Source organism: Acomys minous, assembly GCF_964271855.1.
Source record: "Acomys minous genome assembly, chromosome: 16".
Classification (NCBI taxonomy): domain Eukaryota; kingdom Metazoa; phylum Chordata; class Mammalia; order Rodentia; family Muridae; genus Acomys; species Acomys minous.
The window spans coordinates 4,038,147-4,055,910 of record NC_140498.1 but is presented as its reverse complement, the minus strand read 5'-3'; the positions used below and the strand labels follow the sequence as shown (position 1 = coordinate 4,055,910).

The following is a 17,764-nucleotide window of genomic DNA, read 5'->3' as shown; positions in this document are numbered from 1 at the left end:
ACACTAACGCCAAGAATGAAACTGATAGATGACCCAATGCGGGAATCTGGGAGCAATCTCAATTAATTAAAGGCAGATGGTGGTGGATGAAGCAAAGCCTATCCGGGTTTTACCTCCAGAAACAGTTCTTTGTCTGCCGGACAGAAAGATCGCCAAGGGGGCGGGGGCGGTGAGGAAGAGGAAGAGATGACAGCAGGACAGGGAGCAGAAGACAACTCAACAGAGAGCATGCGCAGGGACAGGAAATTTCAGGACCGCGAGCCAAGGCTGCGAGCCATTTGTAGGGACCCTCTGAGCTTGTGTGTGTGTGTGTGTGTGTGTGTGTGTGTGTGTGTGTGTGTGTATTTTTTTTAATCTAAATCGCTAATGCAGAGTATCAGAAAGTGAGGTAGAGGCAACAGGAGATACCAGCTCTGCAGAACTGAGTCTATGTAGCAAGGGAATAGATCTCCACCTCCTGACATGGGGACCCAGTCATCAGGGCCTTGCAGGGATCTGCAAAGGGCCAACCCATACACCCTCACATCTGCTTAACTCTCCCATGACAGCTGAGGAGCAACCACTCGCAATGGGTATAAAAAGGCTTGAGTACTCCTAAAAAGACATGGCTTCCATGAAAGCGGGGAAGAGACGAGGCTGAACTCCAAGGCCATGGGGTACATATGAGTTGGGAAAACAAAAACAAAACAACAACAAACTAACGTAAGTCAGAAAGCCAGTAGACCATTCCCACGCACTTCTGAAGCGGCAGGGAGAATGGTACTGTAGAAAGTGACTGGGCATGGAGAATGCACTGCAGACACTCTGGATATACAGAGGGAAAGGACACAGATGGCGAAACTAGGGAGACAGTGGATACACAAGAGAGTGGAGAGTTGACACATGATTGGCCTTCAGCAGTGGCCAAACAGACACGGAAACAAGAGCCATGGGTAGGGCTCCTAAGCCTAGGACGTAAGAATTTTATACCTAGCTAGACAGTCTTCTCATATACGCTGGCCACACACACAAAAAGTAACATTCTCAAGAGTGTAGAGCTCAGAAAATAACTCAATATTTGTTTTCCAGCCACCTAATAAAATGAATTCTAAAATGATGGCTTTGAGAGGGGAGAGCTATGCTATAAACATGATGTGCTCCCAATATCACTAAACATAAAAGTTTGACATTTGGTTCTACAACTTAAGGAAATATCAAAACAGCGTTGCAATGCTTACAACAGAGGGACATGAAGAACATCTAGTTATAAGGACTTAGCTGAAAAATGGAGATTGCATTAACAAAGAGCAATGGAATAAGGCAGGGAAGCAAACTGCTTAAATTAAAATGTCGAAAATGTCATTTCATGCTTGATTCTGCCGTACAAGATACTCTTTTTTTGAAATACCACAAAATGCTAGAGAATTCAAGAAGTAAATTATAAATAAAATTATGTCAAAAGATAAGCCAGAGACAATAGAAAAAAGGCATTTTTGATACATTAAGATCATGAGAGAAGTGGGCAAGACAACTTGTTGCAATTTTTATAAAATCTGTTTGAAAAAATAATCACAAAACCCACAACTACTTGATGATAAGATGATGAAAGTGAAGGATCTAACGCTCCTATTCAAAAAGTGATTTCCCAGTACGCAGTTACTGCTTAAGAGGTGTTGACAGTTACTCCTGTTGTCAATTTAAGTGCATTTAGAGTCACCTAGGAGGGCACTGGCTAGACACAGAGCTGAGTGCGCTTGCCTTCTCAGTGCCTGCATTGACAGCTCACAACCACCTGACACCCTCTACTAGCCTCCCTGAGCACTGCACTCAAGTGGCACATGCACAGAGGCACACACAGCCACACCTCTAGGGATGCATACGGGGGCATTTCCAGAGGAGTGGGGGAGGGGATGAGACCCAACACGACTGTGTTATCACCGTCCAGCAACCAAGGGCTCAGACACCAGACAGTGGTCACTCCCTCTCCTGTGCTTGCTGACCAGACCCTTGCTGGATAGCCCTGCCTCACCGCACTTTGATGCACTCACTGACCCTGCTGAGGTCCTGAGCCAAATACAACCTCCTCCTCCTTTCAAGTTGTCAGGTACTTTGTAATATTAACAAGAAAGGGAACTTATTCACAGGGCTATAAGTAAAGTGGATTTTAAAGAGATAATTTAAATAGGGACAAAGGTATCGTCTATCAGCAAATGTAAACAAACAAAATGAACCAGGAAGTAGAATCTCCCCTCCCCCTCCCCACCAGACAGGGTTTCTCTTGTGTAGCGTTGGCTGGCCTGGGCTTGCTTTGTAGACCAGGCTGGCCCTCAAAGTCACAGAGATCCGCCTGCCTCTGCCTCCCAGGGTGCTGGGATTGCAGGCATGCACTACCACACAGCCAGCTAGAAATAGAAATCTTAATATCAGAAAACATAGAATTCAAAACAAACTTGCTCAAAATGCACACAAAAAAGTAACCAAGTAAAAATTATGCTGTGGGGCCAAGCAAGATGACTGACGGACTCAGAGGGCAAAGAAGATCTGACTTCAAGCCCCAGAGCCCACATGGTGTAAGAAGAGAAACAGCTCCTACAAGTTGACCTCTGACCTCCACATGTGCATCATAGCATGCCATACCCACACAGATGCACACAGTAAATAAATAAATAGACAAATGTAAAAGCATTTTAACTATTTTATAGGTGTAGTAAGATTTCACTGAACTACATTAAGGGGAGAGAGAAAGAGAGAGAGAGAGAGACATATAAATAGAAAAATGTTAAATTAATTCTAAAAAGCTGAAATTGTACAGGCCACACTTCCTGACCACAGTATAACTAATGGTACTTGTTATGACGGAGGAAGGGATCAAAATAAGTAAACCAGACTCAGCCCTAGAAACTTAGAGAAATGAGTAAAACAAAACTCAAAGAGAGAGGGGGGGAAAGAATTAAACAGCAGAAGTAGAAATAAGTAGAAGGGGGGGGCCTAAAATTACAAGTACACCCAAAGCCTGGCTCTTTGAAATGCCTCCAAATAAACTTTAAGAAAAAAAGACCAGACAAAACATTGTCATGTCTAATTATGAATAAAAGAAAGAAAACAGACACACCAAGAAGAATGAGAAAACCATGACCTAAAGAAATGTTGTGAATTAGAAGGCTATTGTATAACGCCTCTGGGCGAAAACCCTGGGATCTGAGTGAAATGCATATTTTCAGGACAACTGACATGACCAAACTGAACAGACAGGCTTGAGATGTCTAGAGCGAGCCGGGTGCAGAGACAGCGCCATGTGAGCCTGCGATGGACACGGCCATTTCGTGCCACTTGGTTCACTTCGGGACAGAAAGGGATGGTGCGTTATTAAATGACAGACACTGACCATCTCACAACATGAACACACACACACAAACAGCACAGTTTCAAGTGTCTCAACCGTATTTCAAAAACTGTGAGACTCCAGACCCGACACAGCAGATCCTGAGGAGATCATCAGCCTGAGGCCTAGAAACCCATCTACTTTATCCATGTGGCACCTACATCACACTCCTGCTGACCCTGCAGGTCTCTGACCGACTGGACAGGTAAGCACTGACAGATGGACAGGGACCCCTGCTCCAAGGTGCTCTTTCCACCAGGCTTTCCTCCCCCACCACAGACAAGGGCTACAGGGGTTGGCCCCAGGTGCCACCTGGTCTCCACTTGGACGTTCTCTGTCCAGGAAAGGGCTGCCGGGACTCAGAAGGGGCCATCTGCCCAGCCTGGGAAGGCTCATCCCGACTGGCTAGCATCCCAGCTCCTCTTGGGAGCAACCTACCTCCTTTTCATTCCTCCCACCTGCTCTTCTGACCAAACCACAGCTAAGAGCCAAGAGGTGCCCCGCAGGCCGAGCTCCTTCAGGCCTCTCCCGCACCTTGGGTAGCTGGCCCCCCTGTACTGCCTCCTGTACTTAGGTGCCAAAATCCTGCTGGGCCAGCCTGCTCGCCGCTCCAGGCTCATCTCCAAGCATATGGCAAGCAGAGCCTGGCAGCCTGTGGCAGGAGCCTGGGGCACCGCAGCTGGCACCTCCCTTCAGAGCAGGGCGGGGAGCTGGCAGAGGTCTCACTCTTACAGCTCCGGCCCTCTTGTCAACCATACCCTCTAACCCCTGTTCCTGCGCTGTTCCATTTGGGAGGATGTGGACTGGATAGGGTAGGCGAGGAACAGCCAGTCAGTGTGGTCCACCACAGGGGTTGGGTAAGCATTGGCTCCCAAGACCTGGATGCTGGCTACAAGATCTCGGTTCCCTCTGGACTGGACGAAATGGAGAGAAGGAGAGAAGGGAGAAGACACAGCTGCCTGTCTGTTTGTCTGTCTTGGTCAGGTCACTCTCCCCTGCAAGTGATAAAAGACAAGTGAGGCCAGCTTGCCTGACCTGGAGCTGTAGATAGCATGGACTCTGCCCAGGCCAGCAAGCCCACCTTGAATGTGTTCAGCAGCCAGGGCAGCCAGGGTAAGCCAGGGGAGTTCACAACAGCTATCATAGTGGCAGCAGCGGAGGAAGAACTCCCAGGAGCCTAATTATTGCTCCTGGTCATTGCCTGTAGGTGGTTCCTTCCTGCCAGGTAAGACCGCCTTCTCAGCCCTCTCAGCAACAAGCACTTGTCCAAGCATCGAGCCACTTCTCCCAAACGTCTGAGCCTCACGTAGCTCCTTAACCTTCATGCAACCATCTCTCTAAAGCGCACTTGGGCTCACCCACTGGCCCGTCAGCAACAAAATGTCCACTTAACTTTGGGTCTTGGGACTCCTAAAATGAAGCCACTTCTAGTAACAGACTGATGTAGGACCTGAGTGTGACGTGCTTTGCGACCTCTGTGACAATCAAGTGGAAGAAAGCCCAAAATGTGGGGCCAGCAAGATGCCTGCAGCCAAGCCTGATGACCTGAGTTCAATCCCTGGACTCCACATGGTAGAAGGAACCAGCCAACTTTGGTATGTTCTTCTTTGACTTCTGACCTCTGATCACACTCCTTCTTATGCCAAGCTGGAGACTCCCCCAGTTCTACAGATGATACCAAGAGATCAAGAAAGAGCAAGTCTCAGCCAACCAAATACCCATCGCAGACATGACAAGTGCACGTTGCTGAGAATAAGGACACAGTCATAGGCGGGGTGGCTAGGAGGCAGGGTCATCTGTTGTGGGGGAGGGGCAGAGTGGAGAGGACGGCATGCACAAAGACCTTGAGGCAGGACCCAGCCCACTGGGGTGCCCTGTTAAAAGGAGCAAGAAGAGAGCACAGAGCTGTCCTGTGAGGCTTGCAAAGGCGTGTGTGTGTGTGTGTGTGTGTGTGTGTGTGTGTGTGTGTGTGTGTGTGTGTGAGAGAGAGAGAGAGAGAGAGAGAGAGAGAGAGAGAGAGAGAGAGGAAGAAGAAGAAGAGGAGGAGGAGGAGGGGGGAGGGAGGGAGGGAGGGAGGGAGGGGGTGCTTGGTTTTCATTTCAAGTGTGATGCAAAGCCACCACATGGTTCGAACCTGGCCTCTGTCATTCAGGTCTTTAATCACAAGGAGTCAGGTCTGGCTCTTTTCCCTCATAGGAGTGGGTCCTGGGCTAGCTAGCACGACCCTCAACTTGAGTGTGCTCTTTGCTCTGTACTGCACTTCCCGTAGAGTCAGCCATTTGTTGCCAAGGCCTCGCTCTTCCCTCAGGGCAATAGACAGGTACCCTCGTGACGTGCAGGTCTGAGCTCTTTGCATGCATACAAGAATAAGAATTCACATGCCACCCCTGAACACAGGTCTCAGCACACGCCACCCCTTAACACAGGACTCAGCACATGCCGCCCCTCAAAGGTCTCAGCACACGCCGCCCCTGAACACAGGACTCAGCACACGCCGCCCCTGAACACAGGTCTCAACACACGCCGCCCCTGAACACAGGACTCAGCACACGCCGCCCCTGAACACAGGTCTCAGCACACGCCGCCCCTGAACACAGGACTCAGCACACGCCGCCCCTGAACACAGGACTCAGCACACGCCGCCCCTGAACACAGGTCTCAGCACACGCCGCCCCTGAACACAGGTCTCAGCACACGCCGCCCCTGAACACAGGACTCAGCACACGCCGCCCCTGAACACAGGTCTCAGCACACGCCGCCCCTGAACACAGGTCTCAGCACACGCCGCCCCTGAACACAGGACTCAGCACACGCCGCCCCTGAACACAGGACTCAGCACACGCCGCCCCTGAACACAGGTCTCAGCACACGCCGCCCCTGAACACAGGTCTCAGCACACGCCACCCCTGAACACAGGTCTCAGCACACGCCGCCCCTGAACACAGGTCTCAGCTGGCTGGAACTGGGGCTGGCACTCCACTCCAACCTGATGCTCCCAGGAAAGCCCCGCCCTCTCCTTCTGCCTCTTCCCAGACGTTGCCACCATCTGACAGACCTTAATGTGCCAAGAACAACAGAGGCAGCTCCTGGAGGACACACGCAACAGTGTAAGGTACCCAGGACCTTCTTTGTACTTTTCATGGAAAGCCATGCAATATAACCTTGTCAGATACCAGGCAGGGATCCCACAGATCTGCCACAGTCTCCTGAGTATCTGAGCCCCTTTCGTCATAATGCCTGTGTTTCTAGCAATAAAGAATTCTCTTCCGGGCCATCCACGTGGCTCACCATGCCAGGTGCTCACTCTGGAGACCAAGGATTTACATGGAAGCAACTGAGTTGGGACGCTAGCAAAAACCATTACTGTCAGTAAATACGGATCGCATAAAGTGTCACTTGTGGTCTGTGGCCCATGGCCATTCGGGGCTTCCATTGACCCCGTTAGCGAGCTGAGGTTGCAATGACAGTGACAGGAACACCCTGCAGGATTCGGGCAGGAAGGACAAGGTGGAGGGAGCAGACAGACTGTTGGATGTGACAGCTGGATTAACAGCAGCCTGGGGCGAGGGGCACCAGGAAGTGCAGGGTGGGTATGAGAGACAAGCAACGCACACAACAACCATTCACAGGTCCGGCAGCTATACCCATTTCTCCAGTGCCTTTCCCTTTGGGACTCAAACGAGCCCGTTCCTCGTGTGCTGGGCCGCCTTCCTCTGGGCTCGGTGGAGAACCTCCTCAGTCCCAGCCTGGAATGGTCTCTTCCTCATCCTAGCAACAAGACCTTAGTGTCCCAGAACTTGGCATGGAGTTCATTACCAACAATCATGGTGGTGATGGGTTTGGGGGGGGGGAGGGTGCTCGGGGCAGTGTAAAACAAGCTAGCTGCTGTGACCAAGCCTTCCCAGACAAGCACAGCCATGGCACTGACAGTGGCCAGCTGCTCATGAGGTACATGGCGGGTTCCTCAGCCCTCTGAGCACTTTGACCATGGAATGGTACACACTGGTACTAGGATGGCAGTGTGGCGGGGGGCGGAGGGGGGCGATGGGGGTACACCGAAGTCAGGATGCCTAGACGCTTTCAGAGGCACAGACTATTGCCTAGAAAGAGCCCAGCTAGCCTCTATACAGGGTAGGGTGTGGCGTGTTGAGAGGGTACAGGAGTGGGGGGGGGGGCCTGGGGGGTGAGGGATGGCCTTAGTCTCACTTCAGGAGGCAACTGGTCACTTCAGTGGGAACGGCAAGTCTTAGAAGATGGGGACCCTGCCGGGAATAGAATGCTGGGGGGTGTGAAGGAGCTGACAGCCTGGATGGTGAGGAGGCTACCGCCGAGGCATGGAGATGCCGGCACTGGGGCCCCACATGACTGTGTGTCCTTGACAGTTCCTGACTCAGGTCAGTGCAGATATGACCGCCATCTCTTACAATCCTGGTAAGATGAGGCCTGACATGTAATCAGTGCTCAGGTCATGGCAGCCCTGAGTTATTCTCACTCTAACTTAAAGAATCGTGAGAGAAAACCAACTTTCCTTTATTTCTGTCACATCCAATTTCTGTTTAAGCTAGGAGATATTTCTCCCTCAAATACGTCCTTGATTCTCTGAGTTCCGGCTGACCTCTCTGCCTGTCCCCATGTCTTTAGAGGATTTGTTTCCTCCGGGTACGCCCCACACTGCAATCAAAGGACTGTCAGTGTATTTGTTTATTGTCTCCTTTGCTATCTAAAGTCTGAGGCTGTGTGCTGGGTCCCCAGGGACCAGGACACTCAACATGCCCACAGCAGCTATTTGCTGAACAGGCCAGGCCAGGCTGTCACTGCGTGTGGTAAGCCAAGACCCTAGGCCCCACTTGCCTGTGTCCAAGGGCGGAAGTCACTAGGCTCAGTATCAGAACCCACAGGAAGCAACCAGTCTGGGTCAGCAGTCGAAAAGTAAAGGCTGGAAGCAAGATTCCAAAGGGTGGAAAAAGGGAGCTTGGGAAACACCGCAATACATAAAAAGTGAGGCTTGGCACACACAGAACCTTGCCTGAGGAGGAGGGTGGGGGCCGATAAATCTTCCCTCTCCTGGGAGCTTGGATGGGCTTTGGTGTTTTATTTGGACTTCAATAACACGGATCCAAAATCCACCACCTTATTATGAAAATATATTTGCAGATTTTAAATGCCAGCCCTTGGACTCTGCAGGCAGTTCTCACTCCAGAGACTGGAGGTCTGTGCAGGGGAGACCCTAGGGACAAGCAGCGCCAGTCTCAGGCTACCTGGCCTCAAGGCCCATCCTGCTTCAGTCTTTCCTAACACACTGGGACCCCCCAAGGGAAAAGACAGAGGCTGGGCTTAAGGAAGTGGTATAAACCGCCAGGCCCTTCTGCTGTGGCTGATGACAGTGTTAGGGCGGCCCCAGGCTGCTCCCTGTAAGTTCTGTGGTCTGACTGGGGGTGGGGTTCCAGGCTGGAAGAGGTCAGGGGCTGTACTGACCACAGGAGGGAGCAGCCCCTCTTTTTCCCTTGGAACAAGAGGGTGCAAATGAGTCCTCAGCATGCTCTTTCTTCTTGCTGAACAAGATGGATTGGAAAACAAATTGGCTCAAATAAAGCATGTAATTAGATTAGAGCCTCTTGCCCAGAGCCTCTGGGGCTGCAGAACGCCCTCCTGACTGGAGAAAGGACACCTTGGCTGCCTAAACCAGCTCCCAGACACCCAGAATTTTCTCTTGACCCTCAGCTGTCCTCTGGCAGCTCCCAAGCCAATGTCAGTGATGCAAAGGGGGGTGGCGTGAAGTCAACACCAGACCTTAGGGTTGCCCTGCACCCCACCCGCAGATGCTACCTCATCCTTGTAGGGGCAATGGTGTCCAATCTGAGTAGTAGGGATACCTGGATGTGGTAGGCAAAACCAAGCTGTCAAAACCCTGCAACTTGCTCCCCCGTGTGACCTGTATCACCAAGCAGTAGAAGCAGTGTTGACTGCCCTGACTGCCACCCACGAGAAGACAGAGGCCCAAAAAGCTCTGTGTCAACCACCCCCTGTAACTAAGACAGGCCTCTCTGTCCAAAGACATGGACACCCTGAGGACCACTTGAGCACTGACCCCTAAGTGTCCCTGTCCAGTGCAGGGGCCGCCCCTTCTTAAAGGACCTGAACATCTGTGTGGCTGCTGTTTTTATCTTTTGTCCCTTCTTGTCCCTTCCCTAAGTACCACCTCCTGGGCCCATGATGTCCCTGCCCTTCCCTGCCACACCTGTGGGAAATCAAGTCATTTTCACAGCCTGCCATATTTAAAAAAAGCATTGTTGGATCCAGGGAGGAAATTCCTTTTCCCCAAACTATTTCTAAAATCCTCCATCAAAATGACAGATAACTTCTGGCCCCAGGACTGGAAGAGAACTCAGATTAGGGAAAAAAAAAATAGCAGAAAGAAAGAAACAAGCAAGAATGACAAGACACGACGCTTGGGGCTCTGAGCTCGAAAGGCTCACCATCAGCAACGTATCTCCAGAAATTACAACGAGGGCCGACAGACAGAGGAAACGCGGGGGATGATCGGTAAGTGCCATTCAGAACACCCACCTCCCTGGCCGACCACAGGACAGACCTCACCCGGCACCCACAGCACCACCTGGGGCCAGAACTCCATAAGGTACCTTCTAGATGATATTCCTGCCGTCAGTGACCTGTTCTGTAACTTTCTGCTGACCGCCGGAATGGATGCAGGCCACAGAACTCACAGTGGCAGGGCAAGAGGAGTTCTCACGGCACCCACAGCAGGCCCAGCCTCCTCGCTCTCCTTTTCCTCTGATGTGAGCTGAAGTTCTCATACCACTGGTTCAAAGGTAGGCTAGGGCTGTTCTTGGCTGAGCCTCACCTGACCTCTGTAACTCTCCGGAGGGTCTTAGGCCCGCTTTCTGGAACGGCCTACACCAGCCCATGCCCTGAGCTAACAGGCTGCTACAGGAAGAGCCCACCCCGGCGGCTTCAGGTACCACTGGCTCAGGAGAACCCCCATGTGCCTAACTCTACAGTGTCTGTCCAGGCTCATCCAGCGCCCCTAGTTCCTCAGTGTTGCTGTGAGAATGGAACAGAATCCCTCCTCCTCTTTGCTTTGTGGCTAGCTGTGCTGATGTGCTGAGACAGACACTTCTGATTCCTTGGAAAGTATGACTAGAAGACTGTGCACACTGGGAGCCACTCGGCTGGGTTTTTTTCCCCCCCTATTCTCTGGGGAAGGGCAGTGAACATCAAAAACCTTCTAAGAGGCAGAATTGCAACCTGCAAGGGAAGCCCCTTGGGTCATCACTCATAACTTAATTACGAATGAAACACTAGTAGTTATCCTGACAAAAAAAAATTCCCTGACACACAATGAACATAATACCCTAGGGTCTATACACAGTCACCCCAGTATCCAGGGGAGATTCAAAGGCTCCAGGACCAGCCTCAGGTACCAGGATCCACAGCCCTCAACACCCTCATTTACAGCAAACAAACAACCACCACCAAACCATGAAGCCACATTCATTCACACTCATCCCCCGCCCCCTTGCCCTCCCTCGCTCCTCTCAACAAACACGGGCTCTCACACATGCTAGTTCCCCAGCACCAAACTACAACCAACCCCTTTGCTCTTTTAGCCTAAGGCTTCCTGGGGTCGGCTTCACATTTGTGATGACCGTGGGTACAGGTGAACTGCCTGCTGGGAAGCTCCTGGTCAGGCCTCTTAGGGAGAATCCACAACAATTCTGGTGGGCAAAACACCAGGCACCTTTCACTTACACGGGGGAGGGGGACACACATACGAGGCAGATGCCTGGTACCCACAAACACCAGCTTCTTTTGGGAGCTGGGATGCAGCTACTCCTCAGGCCCCCTGGGCCTCGCTCACAGGGCTCACCCAGGGCTGCCTGGTCCCGGGTACCTCCTGGCTTGGTAGCTGAGCTCTGAGGGCTAATCTATACACCCTCTCTCTTTCCTCCCAGACACACGCTCATGAGTTCAGAAAGCTTTCCTCGGCGTCCAAGTTTAAAGCCCTCACTGCTCCAACAGGTCTGCAGTCCCTGGAGAGAACAGGCAGAGCGTTTGTCTGCTTGTGATGAGCTACCCAGCTCAGCTGGTGAGGGTGCTCACTAGAAGAGATGCAGGTGGGTGCCCATCCCAGGAGAAGATGCAGATTCCAAACTAAGAAGCCTGAGGTGGCCTCCCTACGCCTGTTCCAAGGTTCTAACCGCCTCCTGCGATCAGCCTTTTAGACTAGAGGTTCCCACCCTTCCTAACACCGCAACCCTCAGGGTGTGGTAACCCCCACAACCGAAACATTATTTTCACTGCTACTTCATAGCTGTCATCTTGCTACTGTTATGAATTGTAATGCAAAAATCTGTGTTTTCCCATGGTCTTAGGTGATTCCTGTGAAAGGGTCATTCAATCCCCCCAGAGGGGGTGCAACCCACAGGTTGAGAACCACTGTTTTAGAGGTTTTTTTTTTTGTTTGTTTGTTTTTTTTCCCTGAAGATTCCATGGTTCCACTTATGCCACCAATTCCAATGTAATCAGCCTGCATAAATTCTATATATATATATGTGTGTGTGTGTGTGTGTGTGTGTGTGTGTGTGTGTATGAAAAAAGTTGTGATTACACATGGACGTTCCTTATCATCATTCTTTATGAAAGTCATTCTTTAGAAAGATGGCTCAGCGGGTAAGAGTGCTTGTGGCTGTTCTAGAGGACGAAAGCTCAGTTCCCAGCACCCACCTCAGCTGTCAACTCCAGCTCCAAAGAATCCAGTGCCCTCTTCTGGCCTTTGCAAGTACTGCACTCACATGGACATACACCTCGTGCATGGGCACACACAGGCGCACACACAGGAACACACACATGGTCATATTTTTAAATTTTTTACACATGTGCCATCAATATATGGGTTAATGTATATAGAAGGATGTAAGACAATTATATGCAAACACTGGTTTATGGAAGGGACTTCAGCATCTGCTGATTCTGATGCGCCAAGGCCCTGGACTCAGTCCCCAGGGACATCGGGACCACTGTACCATCCTCGCTTATCTGCCACCTGCGTATTAGGAAGCAGTAGCCCTTCTGGAAGATCAGCAAGCCACTTTGGGCCTTAGGCTTCATTTGTTAAGCAGCAAGGTCCCAGTAGGCTCTCAGCAACACCTGTCAGGCCACAGAAGGTGACATCGGTGTCTGTGGATCTGGGGTTTGGTTAACAGTTTTTAAAAAACAGAGTTAGAACCATTTGCTGTACTTACTTGTCTTTCTCACACAGTACAGCTCGAAGGGTCCCTGAAAGGCACAGTGCTGCGTTGACTCGGCTCTGTAACCCCAGCGCCCAGGACAGGCCCCCAGAACGCACGATGGATGAATGAAGAAGCAGAAATCGAGTAAGCGGACACGTGCACAGCCTCCTCAGACTTTCCGAGGAATTCTGGGAGTTGGTGCGGGAACAAGGGGGGAACACATGAAAACTACTCCCAGGCCTGGCTGAACAAGAAACCCCCGCTTTCAGCCTGTAGCACAAACGAGGCCAAGAGAAGGATTCATAGCCCAGGCTCCGTATTTCCTAAGCCCTTCCAATTTGCAGAAAAGGCTGCACCTGCCTCAGTCTGTCTGCGGCTGCTAATCCACTGTAACAGCTCTGTGCCCCGATTCTATCTCGCACTCGGCGGGCAGAGCTATCCCGCCTTTAATAAGCTGAAGCATTTGGGGCACTGTATTCGCTGGTGTCTGCTCCCACCAGCCCGCCCCACAGGGGCTCCTTGTCACATCTCCCAGTGAACAGGGGATTTGGTGTTCAGCAGGGAAAACAAAGCTGTCCCAACAGGGATCCCGTTGGCTCTCCACACACTTCTCCAGCGAGAGCCAACAGTGGACACAAACTGGAATTTGCTGTCAACACCAAAGGGGGATTCAGATAAGCTGGGCCAGGCTCCCTGGGAAGCTGTGAAAAAAGGGCATGGTCCTGGCCCTGGGGCATCACTTCTACTGGCTGGCTGGCCGGCTCAGCTGGTTAAGCCAGTATTGATGAGGTCGTGCCTTGGAACCTGGGAGCACCCTTGCTCAGTTTGCCTGTACCTAAAAATCCAGGCAGCTGTAAGGCAGGAAGCACATGGCTTCCGTACACAGAAAAAAAAAAAATAGCCTCACTTTCTGATACCGATTACTACATCACAGTGACAGGTGGCCACAGATGTGCCAGAAGTCAGCAGAGGGGTCCAAATGATTTATGTGCAAACTGTATGTGATAATGAACCACCGGGCCATCTTCTATGTATGCACACATATGGCCTGCATTACCCAGCACCCCTTGCTGTTAGATATGGTCATGTGATTGGGCCCTAACCAAAGAGATGTGAGCCGCACAAATGATACTGAACACATGTAGGCTAAAGCTACAGAAGTCACCCATGGGCTTCCCAGCAGTGACTCTGAGGCTCCAGAGGAGGGCAGAGCCATACATTGGACTCACCGCCAGAAGAAAAGTACTCGGCCAGGGGCACCTGTGGGTGACGGCGGTCGCATGAGCAAGCCATCCATGAGTGGACTGCAGGAGACGTTTATTACAGCACATAGCTGACTGATACAGGAAGTCAAGACATTCTGCATAAGGGAAGGGGAGCAGCAGCAGTGGTGTGCATGGCAAAGAAGAGGTGTGAGATTAGCAGGAGGACACAGGGGCCCCAGAGAACGGCGGAGGCTTTCTGCGGTGGGGAACCGCTAGGGAGTGGGAAAAAGAGAAACCATACATGGGCGCTAACAAAACTTTCTAAATTACTTACTACCACTGTCCCTCAAAATTGGAAGGGCCCAGGATTCCTGACAGGGACCAAAAGCTGAAGAGACGACTCCCTTAGACGGTACGGTGCAGTACAGGCAGAGAACCTTCACACGTCCTCCCACGTACTGTAAACCATCTCCAGCGTGCAGCGCCCAATGCAAATGCAAATATTAAACAGTTACTAGGTTGTGTTCCTCCTCATGGGGAGACAGGCAGAATGTTGGTACAAGTTCAGCACAGATGAGGTTTGGGGTTTTCGTTTATTTGGTTTTTTTTTTTTTGTTGTTTTTTGTTTGTTTGTTTTTTAAATCTATGGTTGGCTGAATCCACACATTCCAAACCCATGGTCACAGAGGGCCGAGATAGCAGATGTAGTGGGTGTCCTGCCCTGACCTCCTTAAGGGCCCACCACAGCCAACCTAGCTGCTGCAGGTGTTGGCCACTACTCACGCATGCTTGCAGCGTTTGGCTGCTGCACACTGCTTTGCTGGGCAGCGTCTGGGCAGTCACAGCTTCAGCCCAGTTCCAGTAGGGAGTCCACAGCCAATCGTCAACTGATGTTGGAAGAGCGCAGGTCCTGGCTTCTGCCTTACCTACAGTGCCATCTCCCACGTGACCACCTCCTCGGAGTTCTGGAGGGGCTGAGCTTAGCCTAGTCTGCATGTCACGTGATTTTAGCCCTACACTCTCTTGCCTGGGAGCATCCCTCAGTAAGTTACCTCCACAACCACACTCGTCTTAGCCTCCCTCTCCTACCCCAGAGATTCTACAGAACCTAACTTTAGTTTTGAAGTCTCACTACATGGCCCAGGCTACCCTGGAATTTTTGATCCTGGGATCACAGGAGTGCTACCACATCCAACCGCACCTTACTCTTAAGCAGAGACCATGAAACGGTGTAGGCAGCCCTTTTTCCCGGTCTCTGGGAAATGCTGACTTCTCTGAAGGAGGGATCAGGGTGCTCTCGCTGATCTGAAATGCGGGGCAAACAGGTCGTGGTCTGTTTGGTCCCATCTAGAAGCAAGCTTGCAACAGAGGTGGGGAACTGATTTCACAGGGCTACACCTAGAACTCTGAGTGCCAAGGGAGAGAGGGGCAGAGAAGACGGCCACATCGAGGGGCGGTAAGGGGCTGGCGACATGGCTCAGCGGATAAAAGCACTCCTTGCTGCACAAGCCTGAGGCCCTGAGCTCTGCTCTGACCCTCAGAGCACATGTACACGCCTCTGAAATGCCAGCACTACTGTGGCAGGATGGGAAGTGAAGGCAAAAGAATGTCCCGGAAGCTCATGGGGCCAGCTAGCATGGCATAAACAGTTAAGACCTTGCCACAGAGGGAAGGCAAGAGCCAGCTCACCAGACATCCTCTGACTTCCACAGGCACACCGTGGCACCTACATCCCAGCATATTCTTTCCCTCTCATTTGCCCCCTCCCCCCACCTCAAAATTTAAAGGACGTGAAGTGGGGGCAGGGACGGCTTAGGCCTCATGCAACAAGTGGATCATCTGTAGCCTTCCAACCTCAGGCTCCGTGGCCCTCTCCAGTGTGGAGAGCTGTGTGAACCAGAGGGACTCACTGTGTAGCCCTGGCTAGCCTCAAATTCAAATTCTCAATCCTCCTGCCGTGGCCTCCCAAGTGCTGAGATAATAGGTTTATGCCACCATGTCTGACCCTGGCCCCAGGACTTTGAGCTGAAAGAGAATTTAATAGGTCATTTAGCCCAGCTCTGTGGCTTCTTTGAGGACTGGGCCCAGGGCTGGAGTGGCTTGTGGGATCTTCCACAGGGCAGGGGTGAGTATTCATAGCCAGGTTCCTAAGGGTGGAGGTGATGGCTCTGACTGTGGTTTGGCATCTGATAGTGTGTTTGGTCAAAGGAGCTGTCGTGGGTGCTATGCTCCAGCCTCAGGCTTGGAAGGGACTTTCACTCACTCACTCCATCCCACCGGCTCTTGAGGTCTTGAAGGGCAACACTGCCAGTAACAGCCTAGCCCAGTACTCATGAGGACTCTAGGCAGAGGGATGGGCTGGCACGGCCCAAGATGCCCTATCACCGTTCTCCCCTCAGCCAAGCTCTGAAGCCTGCACCGCACCAGTGAGATCACTGTGGTGTGGGACACAGGGTACAATGCTAGAGCCTCCTGTCCTCCCTTTCCTTGACACCTGTCACTTGCACCATCATGCACCTCCCTCAAGTCCTAGAGAGAGGAACACCCACGAAGGGCTAAATAGTTTATCCCACTTGCTCCCCTGGCCTCCCCGCTCCTCCCTTTGTCCTCCTCTAGGCCGAGGCCAGCTCCACCTGCAAAGGCCCAGAGACGGAACAATGGGGTGACTTGCTTTGTGCTGCTTGGGGTGACAGGGAGCCTGGCAGCAAGGGTGGGGACAGATGCTTTCTAGCCTTGCTTGCACCCCCCACCTGACCTCTGCTCTGCCCTCTGTACAGGGTCAAGAAGGGGAGGGCAAGGGGGGGGAAGGGAGGGGAGGGGACCAGGGAAGGCAAAGGGAACAAGGAAGGTAGTGGGCAGGGATGGAGGGGAGGGAGGGAGGGGGCAGGAGGTGGGGGAGGGAGAGGGAGACTGAGAGAGGGAATGAGAGCAGCAGAGAAGAATTAGAAAGGAGTCCAGAGAGGGAAAAGGAAAAAGGAAAAGACCCATCCACGCTGCCCAAAGGCAGTCACACCACATCAAATTACCACTTGGGGATCCCCAATGGTGACCCATAGGCACAATTCTGCACAGTTCAACCTATACGAAACACATCCCATAATACACATGGGGTCCGTCTGGCCTCAAGCCAGGGGTAGACCACTAGCAGAATAGGCCCGTATCTCCTCCACTCGATCTCTGGTTTCCTGTCCTGGAGGGGTGCGGCAGCTGGGCTGATGTCAAGACATCTAGCTTTAACCCAGATGCTCAACTAGGGGCTGCTTCGTCCCAAGGGAACACCCAGAAGCTCACGCCTTGCGCTGTGGACAGGCCCCACCTCGACCACAAGCACCCCAGCCCAAAGCCAGCATCTGATGAGGGTGGAGACCCCGGCTGACCCCTAGTGTGAGACTGGGTTAGAGAACTTGCCTAGAATATAAAAAGCCCTGGGATCTCCCCCCTAGCACCTCAAAAACAAAACAAAATAATGGCTAATACCCTTTTTAAAAAATTGCTCATCATCTCTCAGCTTCTAGGCCCTCTACAGCCATGGAGAAGACACCAGACAGTTCTGGACACTTCTCTCTGAGGCGCCCCTGTGAGGGGAAACTCAGAGCTCACACATCCTCAGAGGCAGAGGCTGGCTTGAGCTCAGGCTGGACACAGCATGGCCTCCTCCTTAAGGGCACATGGGGTTACTGGTGACAGCAGGCAGCACTATTCACTTTTGGTGACACTTCCCATTCATCATATTCTCAAAAGCCCAGCATCCTTTTTAAGTAGAATGCTTAGCGGGTCACATAATCACAGAGAGGCTTAGTGAATAAGCCGCCAGCGACCCAGCTGCACGACACACTGGGGCACAACTGAGAAGTTCCTGAACATGGACTGTGCATCAGACATTCTGGGATGGGCTGTCATAATGTCTACATTTTTCTTTAAGGGCATTTAGGTAAGGCTGAAGGCTT

The 17,764-nt window shown here is 51.8% G+C and overlaps 1 protein-coding gene and 1 long non-coding RNA gene across 4 annotated transcripts in view; one reads left to right on the top strand and one right to left on the bottom strand.

The window, feature by feature from the left end:
• Window positions 1-17,764, bottom strand: part of NTN1 (netrin 1) — a 184,972-nt gene that overhangs the window by 19,724 nt on the left and 147,484 nt on the right. The gene's annotated exons all lie outside the window — the stretch shown is intronic.
• On the top strand, window positions 7,229-15,573 carry LOC311586055. Of its 2 annotated transcripts, XR_014775451.1 has the most exons (4): window positions 7,229-7,309; window positions 9,716-9,904; window positions 11,335-11,496; window positions 12,642-15,573. It is a non-coding gene; the product is annotated as an uncharacterized lncRNA (long non-coding RNA). The 2 variants fall into 2 exon arrangements; XR_014775452.1 differs by having other exon boundaries at window positions 9,716-11,496.